The sequence below is a fragment of the Sorex fumeus genome, unplaced genomic scaffold, assembly GCF_029834395.1.
Source record: "Sorex fumeus unplaced genomic scaffold, SorFum_2.1 ptg000020l, whole genome shotgun sequence".
Taxonomy (NCBI): Eukaryota; Metazoa; Chordata; class Mammalia; order Eulipotyphla; family Soricidae; genus Sorex; species Sorex fumeus.
In genome coordinates, this window is record NW_026606077.1 from 8,630,996 (window position 1) to 8,651,936 (window position 20,941).

General features: G+C 42.1%; 1 protein-coding gene across 1 annotated transcript in view; it reads right to left on the reverse strand.

The window, feature by feature from the left end:
* The window catches only part of USP54 (ubiquitin specific peptidase 54), a 98,715-nt gene extending 78,758 nt beyond the window's left edge, over positions 1-19,957 (reverse strand). Inside the window, exon 1 of the mRNA XM_056113336.1 lies at positions 19,855-19,957. The gene's annotated coding sequence lies outside the window, so the exon portion shown is untranslated. The remainder of the gene's footprint in view (positions 1-19,854) is intronic.
* Between the last annotated feature and the right edge of the window lie 984 nt (positions 19,958-20,941).

The following is a 20,941-nucleotide window of genomic DNA, read 5'->3' on the forward strand; positions in this document are numbered from 1 at the left end:
TAACATCTTAATCATTCTCTGGGAGGGTCAGAGAGATAGTACAGGAGTTAAGTTGCTTGCTGTGTATACAGCAGACTCAGGTTGAATTCTCAGCACCACATAAGGTCCCCTGAGCACCACCAGATGTAGCTCAAACCTGCATGCACCCCCCCACACCACCACCACCAAAAAAAGTTCCTTCTGAGATATCACCTAGGATTATCCACAGTATGTCCACCGGAAAACTTGAGGCACAGGAATATTAAGTTATTGCACAAGACTGTTCTTTCCTTCTCTGAATTCCCAGACTATTTATAATCTGCCCGTCATAATTAAAGTATTTGATTATACACAGCACTGTCATATTATTCTTTGTTTTTATTACTCTGTATTTGTTTTATATGTGGTCTCTCATATATCCTGAATGATTCTATAAAATAAAACACTAACTCATGTCAGATATATGTTAAATACTATTTGATTTTCATAACAGCCCTATCATGTAGATATTAGCAGCTTCACTGGGGCTGGAGAGGAAATACAGAGATTAAGAAGCTTGCTTTGTATGCGGCTGACCAAAGTTCAATCCTCAACACTGCATATGTGGCCCAAATCCCCCACCACACACATTCAAAATATTAAGAGGCCCAAATAAAGGTATGTGTGGCAGAACTAGAACTGTGGAACTGCTATGCTGTGACTTTCTTATACATTTTACACAGTTCTAGAAGATCCCATCCTTATATTAGTCATAAGGAGACACTTCAGTATATATACACTGCCTGATGATGACACCAGGAAGGATCCCACATCTTCCACACTGACTATAAGACCCTCAAAATACACACCCTCTTACACGCCCTACTTGAAGCTTCTAAGCAACTTTCAACAAGCTATGCAGCATTCCTCCAGCTCAACTGCTGCAAAGGAATGACAAGTACCAAGCCTCCTCTTTGCTCGCAGCCAAAGGACTTGGCAAGTAGGTGGGGCTTCCAACAGCCACAGCGGAACTTACTGAAACCCAGTCTGCCCTATAACACACACTTCTAAGCTCAGGGAACAAAGGGGGAGAGGCAGCAACAGAGAAGATTCCCAGCTCTTTGTTTTTTTTGGGGGGGCTCTGCACTCAGGAATTACCCCTGGCAGTGCTCAGGGGACCATATGGGATGCTGGGAATCGAACCCGGGTCAGTCGCGTGCAAGGCAAATGCCCCACCTGCTGTGCTATTGCTCTAGCCCCAAGTTTTAAATATTCTTTAAGTTGAGAATACATGGATATTTGCAAACAAATATTTTGTGTGTAGTACAAGGCAAGTACTCTACCCCTGAGCCACATCCTTGACTCTAGAAACAATCTTTTAATTACATAAAAATGACCTTGTACTGTAAGGTAGTGCTAAGATTAAATGCAAAATCAGCCTAAAACCACTAAACTGGTCAATAATAATTATGACATATAATACTGACAGTCACAAAGTTGTGGATTTCTTTTTAAGAGAAAGAAAAAGATATAGAAGAATAATTAGAAAAAGGAGCCAGAAAGAGAAAGAGAGGAGAGGGAAAGGGAGAGGTAGAGGGGGAGAGAGAGGGAGAGGGAGAGAGAGAGGAGAGGAGAGGAAAAGGGGTCAGGGAGATAGCTCAAAGGGTTAGAGCACATTTTATATGCATGAAGCCAGGGTGCATTTCCCAAAGTCTCAAGATCTCCTGAGTACTTAGGGAGTAGTCCCTAATCATCCCTATGTGTGACTTTAAAAAAAAAGAAAAAAACAGGGCCAGAGAGATAATAAGGGGACGGGGGGGGGGGGGGGGGGGGGGAGGGGGGAGGAAGGGGGAGAAGGCTCTGCTTTGCCCATGGCTGCCCCTCTTCAAATCCCAGGAACCACATATGGTCCCAGGCACTACTGGAAGTGATCCCTGAGCATAGAGCCAGAGTCAGAAGTAACCTGAGCCCAGTCACGTGTGGACTCCACCAGCCCCCAGCCCCACAGGAACATACACATACAAACACACACATACACACTCACACACACACACACACACACACACACGGGAGAAAAAGAAAAGGACAAATTGAAATAAAACCTGAATACTCTTTCTATGGATAGGGGCTATCACAAGAGTATAATGTCATGTTATAAGCAATAAGTGAAACAATAATTGTGATAGGATACAAAGAGAACTAGTGCTAGACTTGGTGTTAGAAAACAAGGTTTGGGCCTACAGAGATAGTACAGCAGACAGGATGTCTGCCTTGCACTGATGAAGGGACTGGCACTGGAATAACATACGCCTGATACTCAATAATAATTATCTTTATAACTTACGGTGATTTAATTTTAAAAAATTATACTTGCATTGATAAATCTGAAACAATCAATAACCTCAATTCCTCGGAACAGTCCAGAATCAATAATTACATATATAACCTAAACTGAACGGGAGGGATAGCCAGACTCAGTGGTACTCAGGAGCTATTCCTAGCTTTGTGCTCTGGAGTAGCTTAGGGACCACATGTGGTGCCGGAGAGTTGAAATGGGGTTGGCAAGACACAAGCCAAGCTCCATAACTCCTGTACTATCCCTGTATCACAATCTATGACATCTTGCTGGTTACTGTGAGAACTGAAATTTAAGGGGCAAGAGCAAGAGTACTTGGTTTGCATGCAGGAGCCCGGGGTTTGGTCCCCGGCATGGCACGGACCCCTAAGTATTATCAAGTGTAACTCCCTCCAAATGTACTTAATTTTAGCATGCAAAGTGCTAGGATCAAAATCTGGCATATAGGCACTGGAGCAATAGTACAGCGGGTAGGGCATCTGCCTTACATCAGCTGACCGGGGTTTGATCCCTGGCATCCCATATGGCCCTGAGCACCGCCAGCTGTGATTTCTGAGTGCAGAGCCAGGAGCACCCCTGAGCATCTTCAGGTGTAACCCAAAAATTTTTTAAAAATATATCTGGCATACAATAATTGCTATATAAATGCTAATGTTATCATTACCTTTCAAACAATCCTTCCTCATATGCTCTTTTACCATTAAAGATAAATTCACAGGGGCTGGGGAGACAGTTTGAAGGGGTGGAGTGGAAGCTCCTGAATTTGAACCTTTAGAAGATGGTACTGCTCCTCCTCCTCCACACCGACTCCAACACCACACCGACATCACTCCAACGCCACAATTTTACTTCATGGAATCTTCACTTTCTAAAGAAATCTCCCAATTTCAAAACATACTGGCTATTTCCACATCATTTTTCTTAACTTTTCTGAGGCCCCTAATAACACCTGGATGCTCTGATTAGATACTGAATAATAAAATGAGAAAATGAGTAAAAAATAAGTATGAAATTTGAACTACTAGCCTTACTACTATTCATTTTCCCTCTCTTTTTCTGCTGTCTTAAAATGAGCATTCCCTGGGAGCAGAGCAATAGCAGGGAGGGTCCTTACCTTGCGTGCCATACCTTGCCTTACCTTACCCAAATTCAATTTCAGGCACCATATGGTCCCCTGAGCCAGGAGTAAGCCCCAAACACTGTGTGTGTCCCCCCCCCAAAAAAAGAAACAAACAAGCAAACAAAAAACCTCCAGTCAGTTTCCTCTAAAAGCCTGTGCTCTCCCTGAGCACTTATCTCCTTGCTGTCCATTTCGCTGCTTGGTTTGCAAGCAGGAGCCCGGGGTTTTCACTCCAGAAGTTCTCTCTTGAGCATGTACTCCTCCCTTTCTCTTCCCTAACATCTTTCTAAATGTTTCAATAAAAACTTTCTTGCTTTACCAAAAAAAAAAAAGGAAAGAAAGAGAAAAAGGAAAAGAGAAAGAAAACTCCCAGTTATAAAAGAACCCAGGGAAATGCAATGTACAACAAGGTGACTGTGGTCAGCAATTCTGTATTTCAAATTTAAAGTTGCTAAATGTTAATTTAAATATGAGTTCTCATCACAAGGAAAAAAAACTGTAATTATAGTGATCAATGTTTACTAAACTTATTGATCATTACATTGTACACATGAAACTAATATATCAGTTACATGTCAATAAAGTAAATAAATATGGGGCCAGAGATGAAGTTCAGTGTTAGAGAACTTGGCTTGTTTGTGCGAGGTCCTGGTTTGATTCCCTGCACTGTCGAGTCAATAATCAAGTAAAACAATAAGAATTTTTGCTGTCATTGTATTTTGGTTTTTGTTTATGGGGTATTTTTGTTTGTTGGCATTTTGGGTCAGACCCAGCGGCAATGCTCAGGGATTACTCCTGGCTCCACACTCAGGAATTGGTCCTGGTAGTGCTCCAGGGACGAGATATAATGCCAGGGATTGAACCTGGGAAGGCAAATGCCCCATCTGTACTATCTCTCTGACCTGAAATGTTGTTACTGTTTTACTCTCCGTAGCACTGTCTGTCCTCCCTGTTGTTCATCGATTTCCAGTAACGTCTCCATTGTGAGACTTATCATTACTGTTTCTGGCATATCGAATACGCCACGCCACGGGGAGCTTGCCAGGCTCTGCCGTGTGGGCGAGATACTCTCGGTAGCTTGCCGGGCTCTCCGAGAGGGATGAAGGAATCAAACCCAGGTCGGCTGCATGCAAGGCAAACACCCAACCCGCTGTGTTATCTGTGTTATTCTCAATTCTGAAAAAGATACAGTAACCTGTAATTTTACAACAGCTGAATAAACTCTAGGGAATACCAAATAAAGCTGTTGAGTAATTTTTTCTTAGCTTTACTGAGGTATTCTTGACAGATGACATTGTGACCTATTGAAAGTATGAAGTGACATGTGTATAGTATTGTGAAAGGAATCTCACAATCAAGCAAACATACTAGAAGGACAATAGGAAAGATCAATGAAACTAAAAGCTGGGTGGGTTTTTTCCTTTCCCCCAGTTTGTCTTCTTTCTTTACTCTATGGAGGCCCCCCCAGTTGTGTCTGGGTGTCCAGAAACTGACCATTCCTGGAGACACTTTACTCAGGCTGAGTTTTTCAGCACTGGTGGGTCCCTAGCTGGTTCATACCTGGCAGTGTTCCCGGGACAAAGTAGTTCTGAGGAACAAACATGAGGTCTGTGCATGTAAAATATGCACTTCAGGGCCTTGAGTCATCTCTCCAGCCATAGGGATTTTGGTCTGCTTGGTTTCCAAATTGATTTTTTTTTTGCTTTTTTTGGGGGGGGGTCACACCCAGTGATGCACGGGGGAGAGCGGGGGGGGGGGGGGGATTACTCCTGGATCATGCACTCAGGAATTACTCAGGGGACCATATGGGATGCTGGCAATCAAACCCTGGTTGGCCATGTGCAAACGCCCTACCTGCTGTGCTATCGCTCCAGCCCCAATTGTTTATTTTTATTACTGAAAGCTGACAATTCTTTATATGCTAGTACATGCAACTCTTCATCTGATAAGATTCCTTGGAAATACTAGTTGGATACCTGCTGCAATTTGTTTTCGAGTCTAAAATGTGTTTTTAATTGTTTTGATAGTGTCAGGGGGAGGGCATTTGCCTTGCACACAGCCAACCCAAGTTCGATCCCTGGCATCCCATAGGGTCCCCCAAGCACCATAGGAATAACTCCTGAGTGCAGAGCCAGGAGTAATCCCTGGGCATGGCCAGGTATGACTCAAAAAGCCTAAAAAAAAAAAGGCCTATATCAATGGACAGGATTTCTTGTTTTTAATGGTTTATCCATTTTATCTTTCTACAGATGTGCTTTTTGTGCTATGTTGAAGAAATCTTTGCCTAAACCAAGTTCACAAAGATTTTCTCCTGGGTTTTGTTCTTGAAATTTTATGATTAAGTTTAAATTTAAATTTATGGAGGCCACAGTAATAGAACAGGTAGAGCTCTTTCCTTGGTGGCTGACATAGGTTCGATCCCTGGCCTCCCATATGGTCCCCTAAGCCCCACTAAGTGATCCTTGAGTACAGAACCAGGAGTTAAGTCCTGAGCACCGACAGATGTTACACAGAAAATAATCTGTGATCCATTGAGTTAATTCCTATAGATAGTGTGAGGTAAGCATTCCAATTACCATTATTATTATTTTGTTTGTTTGGAGGCCACACCTGGCAGTGCTCAGGAGTTACTCCTATGTGGTGTCAGGGATTAGCCATGTGCAAGGCAAGCACCTTACCTGCTGTACTATCTTTCTGGACTTATCATTATTATTTTTGCATGGATATTCAATTGCTTGTTTAAAAGGTTGCCAGTTTCACATTGCCTTATCATGTTATTTTTTTAAAGAGAAACAAAACAGATAACTAGGAGGCAAGACTCGTTCAAATAAAATCAGAAATATAAAAAAGGAGAGATTATAATTGATGCCACAAAACTACTAAAACCAAGGCTTATCATGCTGCTTAAGAAGTAAAACTCATTTTAGAAATATAATCCCATTTGTCTACAGTGATTAAAATTAAAGAAGTACTGGGCCCGCTCGAGCAAATCTCTGAATAGATCCTAATAAATCAGCTGATTTATTCTATCAACTCCTATTCCACAACTCATTCTAACACTCAGATTATGCTCTGTATCTGGGATTTCCTTGACACTGAGATTCTATATTCTGGTTAATGAATGTTGAAAGGAGTGCTTGACCATTTTTTAGAGGAATAAGTTGATTTCAATTTGGTGTACTGATTAATAATAGTTTTCCCATTTGTCTATTCCTGGGGTAGCCATCATTACACTTTTGAGTTCACTAAGAGGTAGATAATTTTCCCACACAAACTCCACACTAAATTGTAGTGAAGGGCATTAGCAACATAATTATATTACTTCCTACTCAGATGAGAAAGAATTGGAAGTAAAATTTGGATCTTTTGGTTATCTGCTCAATTTTCTTTACACTGTGATACAATCTATCTTTTTAAGAGATTGAGTCAATAAAAGTTATGACTCTTGAAGAAAAAAAATTATTGTGAGTTGAATAATATAAGAGAACATTTTGAAACATAAATCAGGAAGTTGGGTCTTAAAATGCAAGTCCCAAATTGGAAATGGCCAATTAAAAAGCTCCTTTTATCAATGTACTCCTATTCCTTTGTTACATGTGTAAGAGTAAAAAACATCAACAAATAAAAAAAAGTAAAGCTTAAGGCGTACATGGGTGAGCCCCTGAGTAAACCCCAACACTGCACACTCACCTCTCACTCAGCATTGCCAGGTGCGGTCCTGGCGGTCTCCAGCAGTCATGCATGGCCTCCACAACAATAGCAGAAACATTTTTAAGAAATACGAAAGGTCATGGCAGCAAGGCAGTAAAGGGCTTAAGGTGCTTGCTTCACATGTAGTCAACCCTAGTTCTATTTCTAGCACCTCATAGGGTCCCCTGAGCAGAGCCAAGAATGACCCCTTCAGGGGTCAGAAGCCAGAAGCAAACCCTGACCACTGCTTGGTGTGGCCCAAAAACAAACAAACCAAAATAATAAAGAAAGAAAGCAAAAACTATGAATTCTAGAAACTAAAAAGAGTAATTATATACCAACAAATTTTACTTTAAAATCTTGGAATACATAAATTCTTAGAAACACACAAATAACCAAGACTGAATAATAAAGAAACACAAAATCTAAACATAAGGGACTGGAGAGATAGTACAGCAGGTAAGGTGCTTACCTTGCATGTGGCTGCCCTGGGTCCGATCCCCAGCACCACTTTTTGTCCTCCCGATTGCCCTAGGAGTGATCCCTGAGCACAGAGCCAGGAATCAGCCCTGAGTATTGCCAGCTGTGGTCCCAAACCAAAACAAACAAAATCTAAACATAAATTTTTATGTTTACTATTTATTTAATCTTATTGGGGAGGGGCTTGTGGGGGAGATTTGGGCCACACCCACCTGCACTCAGGGATTACTCCTGGCTCTATGCTCAGGGATCATTCTTGGGGGTGCTCAGGAGACCATATGTGGTGGCAGAGATCAAACCCCAGTGGTGTGATCTGGTAAGCACCTGATTTCACTGTACCCTTCTCTCCAGTCCTATCTAAGGACTCCTAATCCCCCTTGTACTTAATCATTACTAAGTATCTCCTAGGACTAATTTTAAAGGCCTGTATTAACTTTGTAGTTTCTAGTAACAAATAAATGTGGAAGCTAGAAGCCAAGATTCCCAAAGAAGCATGTTATCTTACTACCTACTTCCTCCCTGTAGTGCCACTGCTCTAGTTTATGCGTCATTCTTTTTGCATCTGAAAGCGCTGATTTCCTGTGCGCAGGCTAATAACCTTTCATGCGTGAGATGGTGGAGAACACTGGTGCTCAACCTTTCTGCAAGCCCGCATGAAGGTAAATTTATCAAGAAACTAGTGAAAAAAAAATATTGCTCCATTTTAAAATTTGGGTTGTGGGGTTTTGGGATCACTCCTGGCAATGCTCAGGGGACCATATATTGTGATGTGTGTGTACTGAAGATCAAACCGGGACTGCCCTCAGACAAAGCAAGAACTATAACAACCCCAGTACTATCTCTCCAGTCCCACCAAAAATATTTTTAATTAAGAGATTCCCTGGGGCAAAGAGATATGGTATCAGGGAAGGATCAGCCTTGGATGTTCCCAGTCCATGTTCATCCCTGGCACCCCATAAGGTTCCTCCAAACCCCACCAGGAATGATCCTTAAGCAAAGAGCCAGGAATAAACCCTAAGCACTTGTTTCATTCAGGGCGCCCTGGAGGGGGACAGGTGAGACTCCTCCCCACCCCAAGGGACCCAGCCCCAGCTGCTGAAAACCTCCAGAACTCAACCACTCCCATGCTCACGGCTGCTCTCCACACACTCGGACAGGTCTCACCCATGAGTGAACCTATTCCTGCACATCTCATACTTCACACCGCTGATACACCAAGAGCAGCGCACCCCATTTGATGTTATTTAAAGTAAGAGGCAGCCAGCCTTAGAGGGAAATTTTTTTATAGATATATGTGTGTGTGTATGTGTATACACACATATATATATACATATATATATATGCCCACAAGGCTCAGCCTTTAACAGCATGTTAGTGATCTCTTATAGAATGGCTCAATGGCCTCTGGGCGAAATACAACAATCTTCACACTCTCTTCTAAGGAAACTTTTTTGTAGCATTTTCAATGACTTTTCATAACAAACAATACAAAATAAATTATTCCGGTTCTGCTTTGGGGCAGGGGTTAGGGTTCAGGATGAAAATATTCAAAATATGGTGGTGGGAAGGTGTTATGGTGGTGGGAAAGTGTAATGGTGTTTGGATTGGTGTTCGAATATTAAATGTAATCAAATATTGTGAACTACTTTATGAAAAATGAAAAAAAAAAGCCCCAGGTAAGATAAGGCCTATAATGATTGTGTAGTACTCTTCTTGTACCATTTTTACAAAATGGTTTTGTTCTCCTTATTTTCCCAGGGTTGATTTTTCCTTGGATATTGTGATCTTGATTTAAAACCATGTTATGAAACAACAGTGGACATTTTTCATACCAAGCATACAAAACAAGTATGATGGTAAGTGGTCTAATTTACATTATATATTTTTATTGTCAGTACATACTGTATACACTGCATTTTTTTACTTTGATTAAATTATTCCTGTACCAGTTTAACAATAAACTTTTATATTTCTATTGTATCACTGTATCACTGCCATCCCACTGATCTTCACTTTATGAGCGGGTGCCAAGCAACATTCCTCCCAGTCCTGAGATTTTTTTTTCTTTTTTGGGTCACACCCGGCGATGCACAGGAGTTACTCCTGGTTCATGCACTCAGGAATTACTCCTGGTGGTGCTCAGGGGACCATATGGGATGCTGGGAATCGAACCTGGGTTGGCTGCATGCAAGGCAAACGCCCAACCCGCTGTGCTATTGCTCCAGCCCCCCAGCCCTGAGATTTTAGCAGCCTCTTCTTACTTGACTTTTCCCAGCAATTGAAGGCTCCTTAAGAGTCAGGGGAATGAGACCTATTGTCGTTACTGTATTTGGCATATGGAATAAGCCACTGAGAACTTGCCAGGTTCTGCATATTTCTATTTAAAAAAAAAAAACCTGAGCACTGCCTGGTGTGGCCTTCCCCAACCCTATCCTCAAAAAGACGGCACCCTAAATTACATTACGTAAGTTTCAGATTCCATGAATCTGAGTCATAACATGATTATCCCAGAATATCAGTACCAACACCAACAGCCCAGATAGTAGGCTGTTATAGTATGTGTTCCTTTAAAAAAATACATGATTTAAATCATGGTGTTATTAATAAAAAGTAAAAAATACATAATGTAAAAATTATGTTGAATTTGGGGCCAGAGAGATAGTACAGTGTGTCAGGCTTTTGCCTTGCATACGGTCCACCCAGGTTCAATCTATACAGACATCCTATACAGTCCCCTAAGCTCGCCAGTAGTGATCCCTGAGTAGAGAGCCAGGAGTAAGCCCTGAGCACTGTCAGATATGGCCCAAACACAAACAAAAAAAATTTTAATGTATAAAAATTATATTAAATTCAGTAATACTAATAAATTTTATTAAAGTAGCATTTGCCATTCATCATATAAATTTTGCTATTACTAAATAGAACATATTGTAGAAAAGATTTGGTGCACATTTGGATATTGCATTCTTGAAACTACTATAATAATTCACCAGGAGGCACAGCTCAAGGAGGAAATGACAGCTAAATTTCAAAGACCATAGTTTAAAACTACTAATATTACAAGTTCAGAAGCTGATGACCTTTTAGAAAAAAAATAATTTATTTCCCTGTATTAATAAAAAACGGAGTTGGTTTACTTCACAACAAATAAGTATCACAGAACAGCATAAACATGCCGCCATTTTTCTTAAGCCAAAGTAATAAACCAGCTGCAGCTGCAGTTTCCCTGATTATTCCTTACTGTACTTAACCACAAAATCAGTTTCTCTGAACGCTGCTTCAGGGACAAAAAAAAAGAAAAATTTAAATCTAGTCATTCAAATGTTAGCTGAAATGAAGCTTACAATTATGAATAATAAAGAAAACTTTCTTCCATGGGTTATCAGCAACGGAACTTTGTTATGAATGGGTTATCAATGGGACTGGTAACTTTGCACGCTGCTGACCCAAGTTCAATTCCTGGCCCCACATAAAATCCCTGAGCAAAGGGTCAGGAGTGTGAAACTGAGGACAGGCCAGGAGCAAGCCCTGAGAAAAATAGGATGTGGCCCAAAAATCATAAAAATAAAAGTTCAATAAGACCTCTAACGATAGTATCAAAGTATCTCCACCAAGATATTATTAACTACAAATGGATAGACAGTAATTTTACAACGGAGAAATCATGCAGGTTAACTAAGGAACAAGGTCAACATCATCGGCAACAATGCATACTGACATCATGAATCAATGGAACAGTTACTCTGAAAAGGACACATTATTTCTCAGGCATTCTTGCTTAAACCACCTTATTTCAGTGGGTAGGGCATTTGCCCTACAAGCGGCCGAACCGGGTTCGATTCCCAGCATCCCATGTGGTCCCCCGGGAACCACCAGGAGTAATTTCTGAGCACATGAGCCAGAAGTAGCCCCTGTTCATTGCCGGGTGTGACCCTAAAAGAAAACAACAACAACAACAAAACCACATTATTTTATCCCAATCATGAGAAAACATTAGATATAGCCTAATTTTAGTTCCAATTTTAGTATATGTGCTGCGGGTTGGAGCGACAGCACAGCGGGTAGGGTGTTTGCCTTACATGCGGCCGACCTGGCCAACCCAGGTTCAATTCCTCTGGCCCTCTCAGAAAGCCCAGCAAGCTACCGAGAGTAACTCACCCAAAGCCTGGCAAGTTCCACGTGACATATTTGATATGCCAAACATAGTAACAAGTGTCACAATGGAGACACTACTGGGCCTGCTGGAGCAAATCAATGAACAGGAGGATAGTGACAGTGACATAGCCTAATTAGAGACACTGACAAAATAAATGATCGATATTCTCCCAAAAAGCCAAGGATATAAAAGATAAAAGACCGAAAAACTTACAGAATATAAGAGACTAAGGGGGAAAAGTGCCTAAAATGCAACATGAGGGACCAGAAAGACAGCACAGCAGGGAAAGTTCTTGCCTTGCACACAGCTGGCCTGGGTTCAATCCCTGTCACTCCACATGATTCCTTGAGCCCACCGGGAGTGATCCCTGAGCAATGCTCATTGTGGTCCCAAAACAAAAATTAAAATGCAATGTAAGAACTTAGATAGGACCTGGAACAAATGAAAAAACAATCATAGACAACTATTAAGTTCAAAAAAAGGTATTTCGGGCAGAAGAGCTAGAGGAGGGGAGATGCGTGCCTTGCACACTGAAGGCCCAGTTGATGCTCCAGCATCGGAGATGGTCCCCGAGTCCCACCGAGACTGAGCCCTGAGTACTGCCTGGTGTGGTTACCCTCGCTTCACATGGGGAAAAATAAGTCACAATTAAACGGTCAGAGGGAGCTAACATTGTGATACCCAATATCCTAACAATATAAGATTCATTAATAACAGGCAAATCTTTTGAAAAAGGGAGAGGACAGGTTTGGATTTCGATTTCCTTCCGTCCCTTTCAAAGCTGCTACTGTTTAAGATTCAGCCCTGCCCCACCCGGCTGATAGCAAGGCCTGAGAGAGCACACGTGGCATTTCAGAGGAAACAACACGACACTCCCCTTTTCAAAACTCAGTGAATCCCAGAGGGTGCATTCTTTGGACTGAAGAAGAACGATAGTTTTCTTATAAGAGTGGAAATTAATGGATTACTCACACATTTCTCTCACTTGTGTATTTTATTGCTAATAGAGCAAAAAGTCATGAACTAGTAAACTTAAAGAGAAAAAAACCCAAAAGAGTCAACTGTTTTGACAGACTATTTTTCTTACCAACTTCTACTCATGATCTTAATTTTTCTGTTATATATTTTATATCCATATTTTCTGTCAGTAAAATTACTAATGTATAAAATTCACTAAAATGCCTAGCACTTGATGGGCTGGAAGAGATAGCACAGCGGGTAGGGCTTTTGCCTTGCACGCGGCTGACCCGGGTTCGATTCCCAGCATCCCATATGGTCCCCTGAGCACCGCCAGGAGTAACTCCTGAGTGCAGAGCCAGGAGTAACCCCTGTGCATCGCCACGTGTGACCCAAAAAGCAAAAAAAAAAAAAAAAAAGCCTAGCACTTGCACAAAGTTTGAGAATTAGGTAGGGGTAAGGTAAAGGCCCTCCCGTTGATCGAGCGGGACCAGTAACGTCTCCATTGGAGACTTTGTTGTTACTGTGTCTGGCATATCGAATATGTCACAGGGAGCTTGCCAGGCTCTGCCCTGCGGGCAAGATACTCTCGGTAGCTTGCCGGGCTCTCCGAAAGGGGCTGAGGAATCGAACTCAGGTCGGCCATGTTGGCTGCGTGCAAGGCAAACGCCCTACCGCTGTGATATCGCATACACTTTGTACTCACTCATTGATCAGACATTCCATTAAGTCCCTACATGTGCGCCCCCCCCCCCCCGCCCACTCTGGACTATCTCTGTATAATGAATACGCTCTGTGCCCACAGACTCGGGGCCTTGGTTTACATGCTGCCTCCACCTGGAAAGACTTGCCTCTTTAGATCTCATTAAAAATAAGAATAGTCTTACTATGAACAACTGCACAAAGGCCTCTCCAGACCCTCTTCTACCTTTCCATTCTCATTTCATCCTCCTCTATACATATAAGACTTAGATGACTTCACTCACATCCTCCCTCACAAAACAGTTATTTGTGTATATGGACGATGTTATATATTATGTAAAGGCATTTTTAATTCCACATAAAGTTGTATATAAAGGTAAAGGCCCTCCCTTGATCGTCGATTTGCTCGAGCGGGCCCAGTAACGTCTCCATTGGAGACTTTGTTGTTACTGTGTTTGGCATATCGAATATGTCATGGGGAGCTTTATATAGAGGCATAGAATCGTAGAAAGTTTAACTAATAGAGGAAAAAAGATGTATTTCAAGAGACCAATACTCAGATCAGGGGCTAGAGCGATAGTACAGCAGGTAGGGCATTTGCCTTGCACGTGGCCGGCCTGGGTTCAATCCCCGGCATTCTGTATGGTCCCCCAACCACCGCCAGGAGTAATTCCTGAGCACAGAGCCAGGAGTAACCCCTGAGCATCACTAATAAATAAATAAATAAATAGATATTCAGATCAACCAATCCAGACATTCAGATAAATTTAGACCCTCATTAAATAAAAAAATTTAACTCCCTGAAATGTACCATACCTAATTTGAAATATTGCTGAAGATCTAACGGAATCAATATTTGCCTCTGATTCAAGAAAGAAATAAAGAAAGAGACCTCCTCATCAAAAAATGAGTCAAAGAGATGAACATAAACTTCCTCAAAGAAGAAATACAAATGGCCAAAGGGCATATGAAAAAATGCTCTACATCTGGGGGTATGGTGCCGCCAGCAGGTCAATCTGCACCTGTAAGGCGAGTGCATCAGCAGCCTGATGGTGCCTTCAGACTCCCAGATACCTAAAATTGCTGCTGTGCCTTTGGCCAGACTCCAAAAACTTGGAGTAAAGTTTACCAAGAAAGTAAAGGTAAAGGCCCTCCCGTTGATCGTCGATTTGCTCGAGCGGGCCCAGTAACGTCTCCATTGGAGACTTTGTTGTTACTGTGTCTGGCATATCGAATACTCTCGGTAGCTTGCCGGGCTCTCCGAGAGGGGCGGAGGAATCGAACTCGGGTCGGCCATGTTGGCCGCGTGTAAGGCGAATGCCCTACCCGCTGTGCTATCGCTCCAGCCGTAGGGCGTTCGCCTTACAAGCGGCCAACATGGCCGACCTGAGTTCGATTCCTCCGCCCCTCTCGGAGAGCCCGGCAAGCTACCGAGACTCAATATGCCAGACACAGTAACAACAAAGTCTCCAATGGAGACGTTACTGGGCCCGCTCGAACAAATCGACCAAGAAAGTAAACAGCCAAAAGTTAGGTATGTGGGAGACACACCCACAAACCACCTCCGGCTCAGCTATATAATTGGAAGCATAGCCTCTCTGGTTCTTGATCGAACTGCTTAATGGCCATGATCCCAGAGACTCAGAAACGAATCTCAGAACCCAAAGGCTTTTGGCAGAAATGCGTCCAGTCCCTGCAGTAGGTTGCAGGCGCTGGGCCACCCCAGGTGGGAATAGGTTTCGTGCCTTGGCCTGTTCCCCCTGGCGGCCCGGTGGCAGTCATCATCCAGAGGCCACTAGACAGTTAAGTTTGGGCCGACAGTGAAGAGACACATGGGACCTCACAGGATGGGGATGGAGCCGGCCCTTTCCTCCTCATCCCAACGAGACCCCGAATCACTGCCCACGAATGGCCTCTCTGGCTCCAGATCAAGCTGCTTAATGGCCATGATCCCAGAGACTCAGAAACAAATCTCAGAACCCAAAGGCTTTTGGCAGAAATACATCCAGTCCCTGCAGTAGGTTACTGTTGCTGGGCCACCCCAGGGGGGAAAGGGTGCTATCCCTCCACCTGCTCCCCCTTGGCAGCTCGGTGACCGCCATCCGCCAGAGACCACTGGACAGTCAGGTTTGGGTCCTCAGTGACAAGACACGCGGGGCCTCATGGGATGGAGGTGGCGCCGGCCCTTTCCTCCCCGTCCCAACGAGACCCCGAGTTGCCACCGAGGAATGGCCTCTCTGGCTCCTGATCAAGCTACTTAACAGCCATGATCCCAGAGACTCAGAAACAAATCTTGAAACCCAGCAGCTTTTGATAGAAATCCCCCCACATTAATTGTTAAAATTTCAGAATTTCAAAATCGCGCAGCCACTACTACAGCTGCGAGACATCATATGTTATTCATAACCAACAACAGAAAACAAATTGTCTACGGCTGCCTTTTCGGCAGATGTGAGTGTTGGGGTAAAATCCCAAATAATAATGGTGGGTCTGGTGTCAAAATATTGAATGTAATCAAAGTAGAGAGAGAGTAATGTGGAAATCATCTGCCCCGCAGGTGTGTGTGGGATGGGGGTATACTGGGGTTTTTGGTGGTGGAGAATGGGCACTGGTGAAGGTATGGGTGTTTCATTGTATGACCGAGACTTAGACCCGAAAGCTTTGTAACTGCTCTCATGGTGATTCAATAAATAAAATTATTTTAAAAAATGCTCTACGTCACTAATCATCAGGAAGATGCAAATCAAAACAACAAGATATCAATTCACACCACAGAGACTGGCACACATCAAAAAGAACAAGAACAACCAGTGCTGGCATGAATGAGGGGAGAAAGGGATTCTCATTCACTGCTGGTGAGAATGCCCGCTGATCCAGCCTTTCTGGAAAACATGGGCATTCCTCAAAATACTAGAAACTGAGCTTCCAAAGGACCCAGCAATACCAATCCTGGGAATATACCCTAGGGGCCCAAAAACACAATGCAGAAAATCCACTTGTACTTTCATGTTCACTGCAGCACTACACGCAATAGCTAAAATCTGGAAACAACCCAAGTGCCCAAGAAGACTGGATAAATTAGCCAGTATCTTGTATTTAGTAAATCAGGCATTAATGTTTTGTTTTGCATTTTTAGTTTCGGTAGAGCCATACCTAGCAGGGCTCTGAAGGGTGGCTGGGTCCCAGGGCTACTCTAAGGGGCTGCCAGGGTCACTCTCCATTGTACCAGGGCAGGGGGAGGGGAAGGTGGGAAGCATACAGTGCCTGGATTAAGCCCAAACCTTCACACATGAAAGAAAAGTGCCCCACCACTTGATTCACATCTAGGCAAAAGCATAGATGCTTTGAAGTTGCTGCTGAAGGAAATTAATATTAATCTGCATTACAATCCGCTCTGTCATCTCCAGGTCATTTACTACATGAAATAAATGTGATTTTTTTTTAGAACGTTCACAAAGTTATATGCAAAATATGTAAGGTCACGTAAAAAATAGGAACTCCAAAACAATAGCCATAACTATGACTAACCATCCCTATGTCATCCTCTCCCCATCCTTCTCTATTTTTCTCTTATATACGCACATATGTACAATGTCTGTAAAACTTCTATGTAGGGTCAAGGAGAGGCTTTAAAGGGTTGGAGTGCACCCTTTGTATGCAGAAGCACAAAGTTCAATCGCAGCACTTATGTCCTCACCTTCAGGTGTGGCCTCCCCAAAAAAACACTGACCCAGCACCCCACACAGAAGAAAGATTTATTCCATATAATGTTCAGCATTTTATTCAATAAGGAACAAACATTCCTCTCCACCCCTATCCTCCCAGTCCTAACTGGTGATCCTTTTCACTTAGCACTACTGAAGAACATCTCTAGTAATGCCAGTTATCCTTTCCTCTCAGAAAACCTGTTGGAAGAAGCTATTCTGCTAGCAACTTAAAATAATAGGGGCCATATTCTTTCAGAAAGAAGTAACATTTTATTAATTCTTTTGCCACAGGATTATCTAACTACTGCTCTCTACAAAACAGGACTTAATGTCTCCTTCCCAGTAACTTCCATAGTTGGTAAATAATCAGTACTTTATTGGAATATTATGTAAGAAGCTACATTACCTTACATTCAACATAAACTCTCTCAATATTTGTTAAATGAAGAAATAAATGGGAGCTGGAGTGTGGCATATCCAAGGCCACCAAAAAATAAACCAGACAAAATAAAGAACTAAGTTTTGAAACCATTATAATTTTCAGTTTATAGAGAATTCAAATATAGGCATGATCGGTCAGATTGCTCTCTCCCTGAATCAACTATCTGGATCATATGAGACCTAAATCATATCTTATGTTTCTAAAAGTTGATTTAAAAAAAATACTCTATATTATGGTCAGCAGGACCAAGCACTGCGTCTTTCTCGATAATTCTTCTTATAGCACCAAATAAGTAACAGAAGTGATAACGGAAAGAGAATCAATAGCAAATTATTTGGTCTCACGATGACAAAATGGTAACGATGAGTACCATAAAGTAGTCTGATATTATTCTCTGGTCCAATAACTTAGACCCACAGGTTTTTCCCTAATTAAAAAAAAAAACTAAAGCTTTTAAAATATAAACATTTATGGTAACTATGTGCAATTTGTGAATAAGTATAAACATACCCACTACCTAAATAACGAAAGCAAGATGGCTCTATCAACAAGAGAAAAATCAAAGGAAAGCCACTGACTGTACCGGCTTAACACACTTCTACTGGGAGAGCACTGGTACTGAGTGGCACAAGCCACTCCAGTGTGAGAGCAAGCACATGACCGGGAAGGTGGCAGAGGATACCAAGGAAAGAGGCATCGAGTGCCGAGCGATAGTACAGCTGGGAGGGCACCTGCCTTTCACGCGACTGACCCAGCACCCCAAAGCCCACCAGAAGTGATCTCTGAGCACAAAGCCGGGAGTAAGCCCTGAGCAGTCGGGTATGTCACCCCCATAAAAGAAAGAAGGAAATCTACTCGGTGAGGGGCAGGAGGGCAGGAAAGGCTGGGATCCACTCTGAAAGCCTTCACAATGCTCAAAAATAGTATGTGACCAGACTCCAAATGTTTGGAGTCAGTTCAAATCCCAACAGTTCACAACTGAGTTCACAACTAAGACTTTCGAAAAATTACTTAGTCTCTCTGGCTCTTTCAGCTATAAATTTATAGTAATACTAGTCCCTACTTAGCGAATACCAGCTCTGTGCTAGGTACTGAACACATGGGTGTATATCTTTTAATTCTCACAATCTGCCACATATGAATTATTTTCCTCATTGTCCAGGAAAAAAAAAAGACCACATTCTTTATCTCTATGCATGACTACTCCCCAGAAGGATACTACCAACCTGGCAGAGTTGTACTGGGAATTGGAAGTAAATAGAAAACTCTTAGCATTAGGAACTAGCACATGCCACATAGTAGAAGCTCCGGAAATCATTATTGTACTCTCATTTGAATAAGTGACCCAGTTGAACAGTAATGAAATCCCACGGGTAAGTTTCCCCAAACAATCCTTAACAAAACAACACCTCTATAAAACCCAAGGCTCACAACTTGCAGCTTAAAATATCAGAGTATCATCACCCAGTTCAATAGACAGACAGACAGACACACACACACACACACACACACACACACACACAGAGTTTCTCAGTTGAGCAATAAAATAGACAATGCAAAGAAAGTCCATTACGAAGGCGATATTAGGCTCAATCTGAACAACAAATACTAAATATTCTACTTTCAAAAAAAAATCTCAGACCTCAATGACACAGGTACTACTGAACAAATTTATCTAATGCCTCAAAAATAATTCCCAGAAGCATCTGTTATCCTTAAGTACTCAGCAAACTATTTCCCAGAATTGACAACATATTGCCAAAATCCTAGTGAGTTTTGCCAACACCATTCTGCTGATAGGAAAAATGAAGCATTCTGGATCTGGCAGCAAATGATACTTTCCAGCTTAGCCTCAAAAAAAAGATCTTTTCTTTGTTATTACTTTCAATGTTTTAATTTTTCAGTATGTCAATGCTGGAAATAACTAAAGAAATCATAAATAATCTTCTCTTTGAAGGACATCTAAAATACTACACCTACAACTCTTGCCTTTCACACTACTGTAAGCTCAAGAAAATCTATGACAGTGATTTTTAAAACCTGTAATACAAGTCAAAATGCCAGGGCATGAATAAACACTCAGGAAAAAAAATTACAAACCTTTAATAACAGAACCAGAGAGGACGAAAGAACAGAAGCAAAAATGAACATGAAAAGAGGCTCCTGAATTCCTAAAATCGCAATTTCAAACTTCAAACTGTCCTTTTCAAAGCAACATCTCACAAACACTGATCAGTTCCCCATATCCCTCCATCTACCTTGTTTTCCCACAAGCATGATACTTACCGGGACAGCTAACTCAACCTCCAGCAAGAGGCCTCCAAGCAGTCACAAGGGCATTTGTGGGGCAAGTGATACAGGAATGGGGAGGGCCGAGGGAAGAGCTGGAGTTGTGGGGAGGGAAGGGTACAGAGGGAGGAGACAGCAGCAGTTCGGAACAATGGGAAATTGTGAATCAAAACCACAAAGGCTTCCCGAAGAACAGGATGACAGGGAAAAGGCAACTCTTTTACCACCTCCCAGGAATCAGGAACTGACAAATCACGATAAAGTAAAAAAGACAGACCTCCAGTTAAATACAAACAAAGCAAACATAAGTAACTAACCAAAAGTAACTTGAAAGTACTATCAAAAACTTCATAGAGACTTAAGAAAAACAATTAGGAGGCTGTTTCCTCCAGGGACATTCCTGATGACAAAGGTCAGCAGTATAACAATAAGGTTTACAGGGTGGCAGCTGCTTCCAAACCAGGGCCAGCCCTCAAAAGCAGTCTTCTGCACTACAGTCAAAAGGAGCATCAGAAGACACTTTCATAGTGCTTTAAAGAATAACCCAAACAATGTCACTGCTTAAATCCTTAATTCAAACTTCCAAAACTATCTGCAATTAAATTATTTTAACATGCAAAACTCCAACTGTCTACAGCAATACACACTCTTAAAATTATTATGTGTACTGAGCTGTTGGATTCAACAATTAATTTTCAAACACTTGGGATAGCAAAATTTCCCAACCCTGAAGGCGAGGACAGTGAAAGATATCCACCCTTCTCTCAGGGAAGAGGCCAAGTTATATCATCAAGAACAAACAGCAGGTCCCGTCCTGCCCACAAGCATGTGATCAGCCAGCCCAGAACTTCCATTTGCAGGCAGTGCACAAAGGCCCAGAGGAGCAACACTCTGTTATGAATTGCTCCCAGTTATAAAACAGCTTTATTGAAAGGAGTTGTTTAGTAAGCATACTGATGAAAGAACTCATCAGCAGAATCCTTGCCAAATATGAAGATGCTGTATTTCTATAGATTGTGGAAAATATGAATTGATTCCTTGGAAAATATGAATTGATTCCTAAAAGATTTAGTAAGATCTATTG